This window comes from Centrocercus urophasianus, unplaced genomic scaffold (assembly GCF_019232065.1).
Source record: "Centrocercus urophasianus isolate 14NV4802_14NV808 unplaced genomic scaffold, USGS_Curo_1.0 seq_31, whole genome shotgun sequence".
Classification (NCBI taxonomy): domain Eukaryota; kingdom Metazoa; phylum Chordata; class Aves; order Galliformes; family Phasianidae; genus Centrocercus; species Centrocercus urophasianus.
This window is the reverse complement of record NW_024884878.1, coordinates 27,514-37,943: the sequence shown is the minus strand read 5'-3', so window position 1 is coordinate 37,943 and position 10,430 is coordinate 27,514. Positions and strand designations below refer to the sequence as shown.

General features: G+C 39.5%; 1 long non-coding RNA gene across 1 annotated transcript; it reads right to left on the bottom strand.

Annotated features, from left to right (window-relative positions):
- Positions 1–897: 897 nt before the first annotated feature.
- On the bottom strand, positions 898–4,772 carry LOC122166077. The gene is made up of 3 exons (XR_006170655.1): positions 4,614–4,772; positions 4,144–4,221; positions 898–1,084 (listed from the first exon to the last, which is right to left on the bottom strand). It is a non-coding gene; the product is annotated as an uncharacterized LOC122166077 (long non-coding RNA).
- Between the last annotated feature and the right edge of the window lie 5,658 nt (positions 4,773–10,430).

Genomic DNA, 10,430 nt, shown 5'->3' with positions numbered 1-10,430 from the left:
TTATTATTTTGGAGGATGTGAATGGACCTTCTCTGTGCCATTTGATATATAAATTTAATTTACAACACCCTGTTGCCCAAGTCATCAGGTATATTTTCATTAATATTCCAGTCAACAACAAAACACACACAAGTGAAACAGGTGACATTTCCTGGGTTTACTTATCAAACAGTACAGAGAGGACAAAATCAGGAAAAGAGTGATACATGCAACACAACTGATTTTGTGAAAAACAGTAAATGTTTTTTGTATGTCTCCTTAAAAGTCTGCACCATGCTTTTCCCATAATAAAATTAATACAGGGATTCCATCCAAGGAAGGAGGCAGCTTTCACTGAATGTTTGCTATTTACTAAACAGCCTAGAAGCTGCATTTCAGAATAGCTTCGGTTTACCTAGACTTGATCAGACACATTTATGCCTGAAACAACCCAAAAGCTTCGCTACGGAGTACACAAGTACACGTACTTCGTGAGGGTTACATGTAGCTGTTTACAACACAGCAGCTATCAGCCTCTTCCTACTCCTACTGGAGAAGAAAAACTCAAGTGAAGATTTATATACTTTTATGTTGTAAAAATAAACAGAGTAGACATCTGAAATCAGTGGCAAAATAATGCCTAGCAAGAATTATAACAGTGCCTGCACCCAATGCTCTGGAGGTCAGGAAGGAAAGCTAAAGATCCTGAAGAATGTTTGGCCATTTTGTCTATCAGAAGCTATAGATTTCAAACAAACATGTATATGTACCATCTGAAGCTGAACCAAAAATAACTGTGATTCTGTGATTCTGTGATTCTTAAGGAGTTTTATAGCATATTCTGCAAAAATAATAATAATTTTAAAAAAAGTTAAAATTCTAGAAACTTGTTTCTATTAACATTACTCTATTCTCTTCCTAAAAAACAAGATTTAGTCCCAACTCCTGCTCTTATTTTTCCCTTTCTGTTGTTGTTAAGAATATTGTTCATAAGTATGAACAATATCTAGGCTTTAAATTCTCATATGGTACTAGTGCATTTTTTTGTCCTCTCTTCTTTCTTCCCTTTCTTTTCTTCCTCTTCTATTTCAGGGTTCTATTATTTCTAGGGAAAAAAACAGAAAATTTTGAAACAACATTTTTAGAAAAAATATGAGAAAGATCCAGGCAACAAGAAACAACATATATTAATCTTCATTGCTTTAAATGGGAAAGAAGAGGATAATGGACAGTAATACCAGCGAGAAAAAAAGTTCATGTGTTCCACCTGTCATAAACCTAAATGAAAAGTATTTTGGATAGCAGAGAAACAAAATGTAAAGGCTATGTTGAAAAGAAGTGGAATGGAGTGTTCAGCTACAAAATGCACTCAAGTTTCTGTGCAGGCTAACTGTGTGATTTGAATTCATGAATCTTTGGTTTTGCGGGTGAGAGAAAGATACTTAGCTCCACACCAGAAACCCATGCAAGTTTTGTCGTAACACTCCTGTCCTAATCACCAGCTCTTTAACCACGACCTATAAAAAAATCTCCAAAATACCCTCCCAAAAATAGGGTCTTGGACTAGATCTGGACACTTGAGGCACAGACTAATCACGTCCCTTGTACAGCTTCAGAGTAAATCAGGTCCTGACCACAAAATCTCCAAGGGAGTCCCATCAAACCTGAAATTCCAGAGATTTTCCATTTGTATTCTTTTTGATCTGAAATTTTTGTTTCTCTTTGTGTGCTGCCACTAAAAAAATGTAGCCAGGCAGAGGACAATCCAGGATCTCTGGATGGGTAAAAGGCAGCTTCATTTGCCATGGAAGCAGAAACGAGACCTCAGCTCTCCTCTGAAACATACAAGTAGCAAATATTGTCATCCTAGCCACATTTGGTATTTGGCTTCTTGCATAGATAGAAGCATCCTAAGGATATGTATCACATCTTATGATCCTGATATTTTCTGAAGAGCCTTAGACATTTGGAAGATTTGTAGAGCCCAGAGAATATATGTCTATCTTTCCAAAAAGTGCTGAAACATCCCCTGAATGAGATGTTGAGGAGAGAAAATCTCCTAGAATGAAGTCTTCTCCTGCTTCCATTTTCTCCAGTTATGGCACACCTCTTGGTGAGCTGACCTTTCCTTGATCAAACCCACCTGACTATTTAGTTCATTCATTTATTTAATATGACCCCTCTCCAGTTACCCTAGTGAACACCACACAACTTTGACTTACCAGCAATTTGCTGGGACCTACTTCACTCCAGCATCCAAGCAGTATGAAACAAAGAAAGATATTATCTCCTGAAGTGGGCTGGTCTTTCAGTGTTTACTGTTATCTGCAGTCATGACCTTGACCATTAAATTGTGACACTGTCTGTTTTGAGTAAACACCTTTGATGTATACAATTACAATTTTACCTCGGCCACTCCATGTTGTATAGCACGACTACGAATTCCCTTCAACAAACACAGTCTACCCTCAGGTCTAAAGGTTCTACTTTGATAACAGTCTGTGCTGTGATTTTATTATTGCATAAATCTCAGCAGCCACTGACTCTAGGTGTTCCTTCTCACATCTCTCGTGCACTAGCATTCATACTAGCCATATTAAGGAACTTAACGTTTGCATGTTTTTCTTCTATACTCATTTGAAGCATGTTTGAAAAAGGAGTACTTCCCTGGTAGAAACTTATAACTTCCTCAAAGTCTAAAGCTAGCTCTAAAATGAAAAAAGGAGGTTGAGAATAGTAAGTAAAACCACTTTTTGCAGTAGACCAGATCCACCTAATTGTAGTGACTGTATAGACAATATCTTGATTACCCTAGCTTAACACAGCATAACTAAGATGAAAGAGAACGGAATCAGTACCCTGTGTTCTCAGAGAGCCCGCAACAGGGCACCATTTTAGTTGCAGCCCTGATCTTGTTTCTCCACTGGTTTATACATGGATTTTTCAAAGTAGCAATAGTCTAAAAGGATAAGTCAAATCTGAGAAAGACCGCCAGATACTTGCAAAATGGTAAATTTTTGCAATGTTTTATTTCCCATAAGTATTAATTTCAATTAAGGTTTTCAGAGCTGCTTCATAGTTGCATGGGAACTGCTGAGTCACGGCCTGAACCTCTGATTGATCACCTGAGGCGAGCCATGAGCCAGCCAGAGGAGCACAGGTGAAGGCAATTCAGCTGTGCTGCCGGAAGGGGTGGAGCCAGGCTCCACCCCTCCTGGACCTATTGAAGAGCTGGCTGCCAGTGGGGAAGGGTCTCATCTGGAGATCACCTCTGCTGGTGTTCTGTGAGTGAGCCCAGGATGGGGGTAAGCTTTCTATCTATTCTCTTTTGTTATCATAGTCTGCTTTGCCAAACTCTTTTGTTTATTTTGTGATTATAACATCCTAATATTCTTTGATTATACACCAGTTATGGCTCCAAAACCATGGTTTTTCAGAAGCTATGCTAAGCAACCCCCACAAGAAATTCTAAACCAGTCTGCACCAAAGCAGCCGTACATTTGCAGTGAATAGCCCTGGCTTTATACAATGCTGCTTAGAAGCAACTACAAACACCAATGTGTTATGAACATGTTTCTCTCCCAGAACCAAACAAGCTATACCAGACACTCCAAAGAAAGCAATTCTGTCCTAGCTGAAACTAAGACAGAAAGAAAAGAACACAGAGACAAAATAGACTGCTACAAGCACTTGAAGCTGGCTTTGCCAATCTCAGCTATCTTGCTGTGGAGCTACAGTAGTTTAACCAGCACTGTGTTTTTCACTGAGTTCTTAAGTGTAGATAGAGAAAGAGGAAAAACACATAGCAGGCAACAGCCACTAAGAAAGGATATCTGACCAGCTACATTTCATGGCAGTTCAAAGTAATTTTCTTATCTACTTTTCCTCACATAGAGCCTGCAAGGAAGTAATCACAAACGTCATTTTCAGTAGACATATACTTTACCAATTCACTTTCAAAAGAGAGAGAATTCACAGTTTGGCTTCCTACTGTTTGTTGATTTATTTTCATTTTTTTATTTTTTAACACAAAAGAAAAAAAAAAAAAAGAAGACAATTCCATTAACTCGTGAGGAGTAAAGAAAACTGTGCTGCAAAGTGTAACACTGTGATGAAGTCATTTATACACAGAGAAAGAGCCAGTATATGAAATGGTACTTTTACCTCTGCGTAAGTGTAGAGCACCTCTCAGGGTAGAGATCCATTTTGATCCTCTTTGACACAAAGGTATCTATTCAAGTTCTGAAAGAGATAAGGAAGAACTACTTCAAAACTTCTGCATCCAAGCTAGTCAGGCAATAAATTTCTCTGTCTAAAATATCTAAACCTCAGAAAATCTGAGTATTTTAAACTCTAAAAGAGGTACTAAGTAATCTTCTGGAAAAAGCTGGCATGTATCTGAGTTGATTAAGGAACAGTTTCAAACTCCAAACAGAATCTAAAAATTATAGCAAGAACTTCCAGCACTTCCAATTTAAGGCAATAATACTTTTCAAAAAGTGTCTACTTGCTATTCCTAAGATTGCCTGGACAAGGAATTTATTTACAAAACACTATTATCCTCTTTTCCCTTTTCCTTCAAAAAATGGAAAATATGTCCCAGAACATGAAGTCTAACAAGCATATACACTTACATCATGGACATCTGCATCTATTTACATGCAAAGAGAGCATCCTTAGATAAGAACTGCAATCACCTGAACATACGGCAAAGCCACAGGCAAAACCCCATTGAAAAGCAATGAAGATTGGTAGAAAATAGAGCAGTGCTCTAGGGAGTTTTGCAATGTGGACAGCCTGTCAGTGGCAAAGACAGTCTGAACTCACAGGAGCAGCAAAGGTGTCTAGTATACCAGTCATAACAATAAAGCTATAACTAGCTTGCTGATGCAAGGTTATTGGCATGAGGGCTCAGTGTAGCCCTAAACTTAAGCATATGTCAGCTGCTGATGGGCAAAGAAACGATGCAGACTGAAGGCACCACTGAAAGCTGAGCACCTCTCAACTTACCCTGCACCCTCTCATCAAATCCATCAGGACCAAACTATCTATCCCCTTGGACTGTACTTTATCACTCCAACAGTGATGGGACCAGATGGCAGAACTCAGGCATTTAAAAACTGGAGTTATCACAGAAAAGTTTGCAGTAGTAAAACATCTGGAGAGCAAAGAAATGCATAGGGAGCAATAAATAACATTGCTTACTTTTTTTTTTTTTAATTCTTCCAAACATAAAACTTTTATTTTAGCATTCAGCTCTCATGCAGCATCTGCTTTGGAGCCCAGACAAACATTATGGAATTTGTATAACTCCATCAACAGCTAAACTGTACTCAGAATTGACAGTTCAGTGGAGCAGTTGTGAAAGAAGTCACAGAAGTAGGAGCTCATTCTGACTCCTTGGGGCTCTGTGTCTGAGATTATGGACTCAGGAAAAAAAACAAAAAAACTCTTGTCATTGCCTTGCATATTTTCTTGAAAGGTGCATGTCCAATAAATAGAAAACAGATGCTGCTGAATATTTTACAATTTTTCTCACCCCCTTAGCTCCACAAATGTTTTATAATTAATGGGACTGGGAAAAAAATACCTTTCTGTTCCTGTGTTTGGCTTTATATAATGCCCAAAATATATTTGTGAGAGGTAGATTGTTTATGAAGTGGAAGTTTCCAGTGTTCTCTGTATGTAGTGTAGACCCCTTCTGAACTTATAACCTTCCTGTGAAATAGTTATATATGCTATTGCTCATAAAGAAAGCTTCTAAATAGAGTAAAATTAAGAATGGGGAGTTCTGACTCGGAAGATAAGGAAAATATGCAGGATGGGGTAAGCCTAGCACAGGACAGCACAGGGAGTGCCAAGCACAGGACAGAATGGATGTGCTAACTTTCAAAAATTGCCCTCCTATCTTCAGTATTGCAGCAACAGTGTCGAGAAGTCTGTGAGCCTGCGACACTCAACCAATGGGCACCACGTGAGGCATTACCTGCATCAGGTTTAGGGTATACAACTGCACTGACTGGTGTACTTCTCCCTTGCCAGTAGGGGGGAAGGGGCAATTACTGCAATAATTAATAAACTTTGCTGCTATCACTAAGATCTTTGCCTAACTAGAAATCTTCAACTCACGCAGTGACAGAAGTTTAACATGTACAGTTACTTTCTTGAAGCAAGCAAACAAAAAACTCACAGATCTAACTGGAAATTTGCTGAATAAAGGGGTGAATACAGAAGAAGTTGAGCTTCATGTCAATCACAACATTATGATTTCACAGCATTGCTACTTTAAAGTGATAGTAAAATGACCAAGTGAACAGAATGGAAATGCTACTGGAAAAATCTCTAACCACTGCTAATAATGTTATGTGGCTGAAAAATAGCATTTATTGTCTCCGTTTATTTTCATTTTGTTCACTTCTGACTCTTTCTTCATAGTCTTCCCCTTGAGACTCCCTTTGACTTCATCAAATGCTATCTTCCAGAAACAACATCCTACCTAAGCACAGAAAAGAATTACGTCTTGATTTTGTCTACATTCAGAGGCGGGTTGTCATGAATGCAGGGAAAGTATTACTGGGAGGCCAACCCTCACTGTTTCTCCATTAGAGATCAAGGAAGTCACTTCTCAGACAAAGCCTGAAGTGTTAATTTCCTGCAAATGTCCTTCACAATGGCAGTTAATGGATTTATAGACACTGATGCATTTCATACAACCTGAGTTTTAGCCCATCCATTTCCGCAAGGCTGGATGAGCAGAAAACTTCAAACTTCAGCAGATATGAAACTGCTGAGTGGCACAGAGATACAAGAGACAAGAAAAATTAACAATACTTCCTTTTCTTTCCTCTATAAATGTATTGGCATGGACACTACTGATGTCCATCTTAAACTCTATCCTTCCTAAGGATGACAAGATCACAGAATCCATGTTGTTCGAAGGGGCCTTGGGAGGTTCGTGGGGAACGCTCCCACGCAAAAGCAGGATCAGCTTATAAGGACAGACCAGGTTGCTCCGGCTTTTGTCAATGTGAAGTCTGAAGCTCTCCAATCACCACAGTGAGCAAAACAGAGCCAAACAGAGTTACTAACAGACCGGAGCAGCGAGAACTAAAAGCAAAAGGAAACCACCTTTCCCTCACCCACCTTTTCTCTTCCCTCTGAGCGCTGCAGGGGAACATAGGCTGCAGTCAGCCTGTAACCCTAGTCCCTGCCACCCACGGTCACTCGCAGCCCCGCTCCACGTGGGTCCCTCGTTCGTTCAGGAATGCCTGAACGGATCCCTAGTGGGCTCCCCACAGCCTGCAGCTCCCCGAGCGCTGCCCCAGCCCGGCTCCACACACGCGGCCCAACGTTCAGGCACCGCTTCGGCGCGGTCCCCGGCGGCGGCAGCTCCCCCGGCCCTTCCGCCGCACCGCGGACCGCTCTCCCCAGGCCGCCTCCCCAGGCCGCATCCGCTGCGGCATCGGCAGCTCCTCCGTGGCTGCGCGGGGAGATGGACTCCGCGCGATGCCCGCGGGCTGCAGGGGAACAGCCTGCCCCACCACGGGCCTCTGCTGGCCTGCAGGGAGCTGCTGCTCTGCACGTGGAGCACCTCCTCTTGCACTAACTCGGTGCTGTAGGGCTGCTTCCCTCTGGTTACTCGGCCCTCTCTCCCAGCTGCTGTCACACAGCAGTGTTTCCTCCCTTAACTCTGCTCTCATCCTCATTTCTGCATGACGGCGGATTAAATTGAATAGCCAGACATGAGCTTAAAACCTGAACATCAGGGTGTGATATTAAACTATGCAAAACTATTTAAGAAAATAAAACATCTCCATCAGTACTTGGCTGTATGAGAACACAAGAACATAGGAATACAAATATGAGAAACTTGCCTTCTTTTTCTTATATATACCACCAATTAATAGATTATAGTAAACCTTAATGAATGTATGTAGTGAAGATGTCTTAACTTCTGTCTGACCTTTTTTCTAAAGCTTTGAGAGCAGTCCTACAAGTACACAGGAATGACAGGTAGTCTTCAGAGACAGTGCTTTTTCACCTTTTACAGATTTCCATAAGCACTGAGTACCCATTCTGTTTTTGGTTTTCAAAAAATTCTTCCCTGTCAGTGAATAACGACTGTCCTGAAAACAGATACCCATGGAAATTAATACATCACATTTAGCCCAGTTTTCTTCCAAGATATTTTTTAGTGTCAGGCAATAGTTCCGTTTTAATCAAATGCTGTTTCTCTCCTGTAATTTAATTTCAAATGCAGCTGTCCATCTAGTTCACATGCAGATCATTACACCTTTTAATTTTTAACAATGCTATTGGGCTGGATGCATGAAAAAAATAATGGGCAGAAATCTTTCTTTCTTGTGGTAATGAAAAGACTGTCTTGGCTATACATTTTTAATTCATTTTTTAAACATTAATGCTTCTGAAAAGAACAATTAGGCTCTGGTTAATCTTCCCAGGTGCTTGGCTAGACAATCACATCTTGAAAAACACAAGCGTTGCTCCTACAGCAAGTGCACAACTTCAATATGTGCAAACATAAGCTAGTAAAAACCTATTCTTTCAGCATGGCTGGTTATATATGCCAAAATGTATTTATGAATATCTACCCAGCTCCTGCCCATCTTTTGCTAGTCGTCCATAAAAGGCTGTTGTAAAACTTAATCACTAATTTGCATCACAGTATGCACACTCCGCTTGATAAATATGAAAATTTCAAAACAAATTGGGAAAAAAGGCCTGGAAAAAAAGCATGAATATACAACTACAGAATTGTTCAGTGTTTTGAATTTCAGAATTAAATGTTTTAATGCAAGGAATTACTAACCAGGTCCTATATTCTCTGAAGATAATTAGGAACCTGGCTCTCGCTGATTTTAATGGGATATAGCTACCTAAGAGTCTCTTAACAATTATTAATACTGTGGCATTGCAGTATGTGCCAGATATGACTTACATTTAACACAGCATGGCTTTGATCTTAAAAGAAAACTGCAGGCATTCTGCAGTTCACCTATGAGAATAATCAGTCCATTGTGCTGCATCTGGTTGAATCTGCAAATTGACAAGAGAGAATATCTGACATAATATGATACAGGAGAGCAGTTTAGTGAATTGCTGAAGGGGGGATGCAGGAAATAGACCAAGTGAATGAAAAGTAAAAGAAATAAGGATCAGCTCAGGTGAAAAATCACAATAATTCCAACAGAAGTCGAGAAAATAGCTGAAACTGGCTCAGATTCATCAATTATCATGAGAGAGTATATGTTATTGAAGAAACAACAAAGCGGTCATTTCATTTCCAAAGAGCAGTCAGAAGTCTGCTTTTGGCACAGTGCTGGGAGATTCAATAAGAATTAAATTTTAGGAATTATTGCATTCTGTTATTTTCTTCTTGAAAGGTAAGAAAAGGTTGTTCTCATGTAAAGAATGGATTTTAAATTGTTGGAAAGGGTCATCAGCAGCTCTTTGAAAAATTGATTCCAAATATTATTCTTTTACTGTTGAATAATAGAAACAGTAATGTCATAAATGCTATCCTAAGTTTGACAGGTCTTCTGCAGGATGTGTTCAGTTTTTGAAGAGATTTTATCTGCACAGTAAAACTCAAATAACTTCATCATGCTTAGCCACTTCAAAACAAAAAATAAGGATGAGCATAGGATGCAAGAAGCAGAATTACATATCTATCCTAGTAGGTAGAGTAACAGGATAAGAATCAAAATATTTTATTAGCTTTGTACTGGATTATCGGTAAACATTTGAGACTGGTGACAAATGTAAAACAGTTGACTGTTTTCAAAGGAGCATACATCAAAATTGTTTTACTAGATAACTTCAAGGACAGAAATGGTATTGGTAGAAACCTTGAAAGGTACAGCAGGTGCTGCACTACTACAGGCTGCTCTACTTCCAGAGCTGTTGCAAAGAAAGTTTGCAAAGCAACACATTACTGATCTACTTTAAGAGACCATAAATTTACTTCAGGTAGTTCAGCAAAATGCCTCTCATTAGAATTGTCAGGAAAAGAGACCAGAGATAGGGAAATAAGTATCTTAATGAGAAATATTTTTCAGATCTAAAGCAGAAAACCTTGGGAAAATGAAAAGCATCAATTCAGAAACAGAAGTTTGAAATGGGAAAAAAACATGCCTAGATTTTTGGCCTGTACTAGCTCTATATTTGATGGCAACTACTTTTCTTCAGTGAAAATGTGTTGATTTCACTTTTAAAATCCCTCAAGGCTTTTATCTCAAGATGAAAAAGGCCACTTCTTATTTACTCTTGTCACAGTTTGTGACACTAGTATGTTATTTCAGTGGGAGTTTTTGCTCACAAGAAAAGGAGAAAAAAGGTCCTGCAGGGCGTCAGTTCAGCACCATGATCTCAGAGAAACCTCTGTCAGTGGCTTTCAAGACAAACATGCCTGCTTTTGCCTGCTTTTCCCT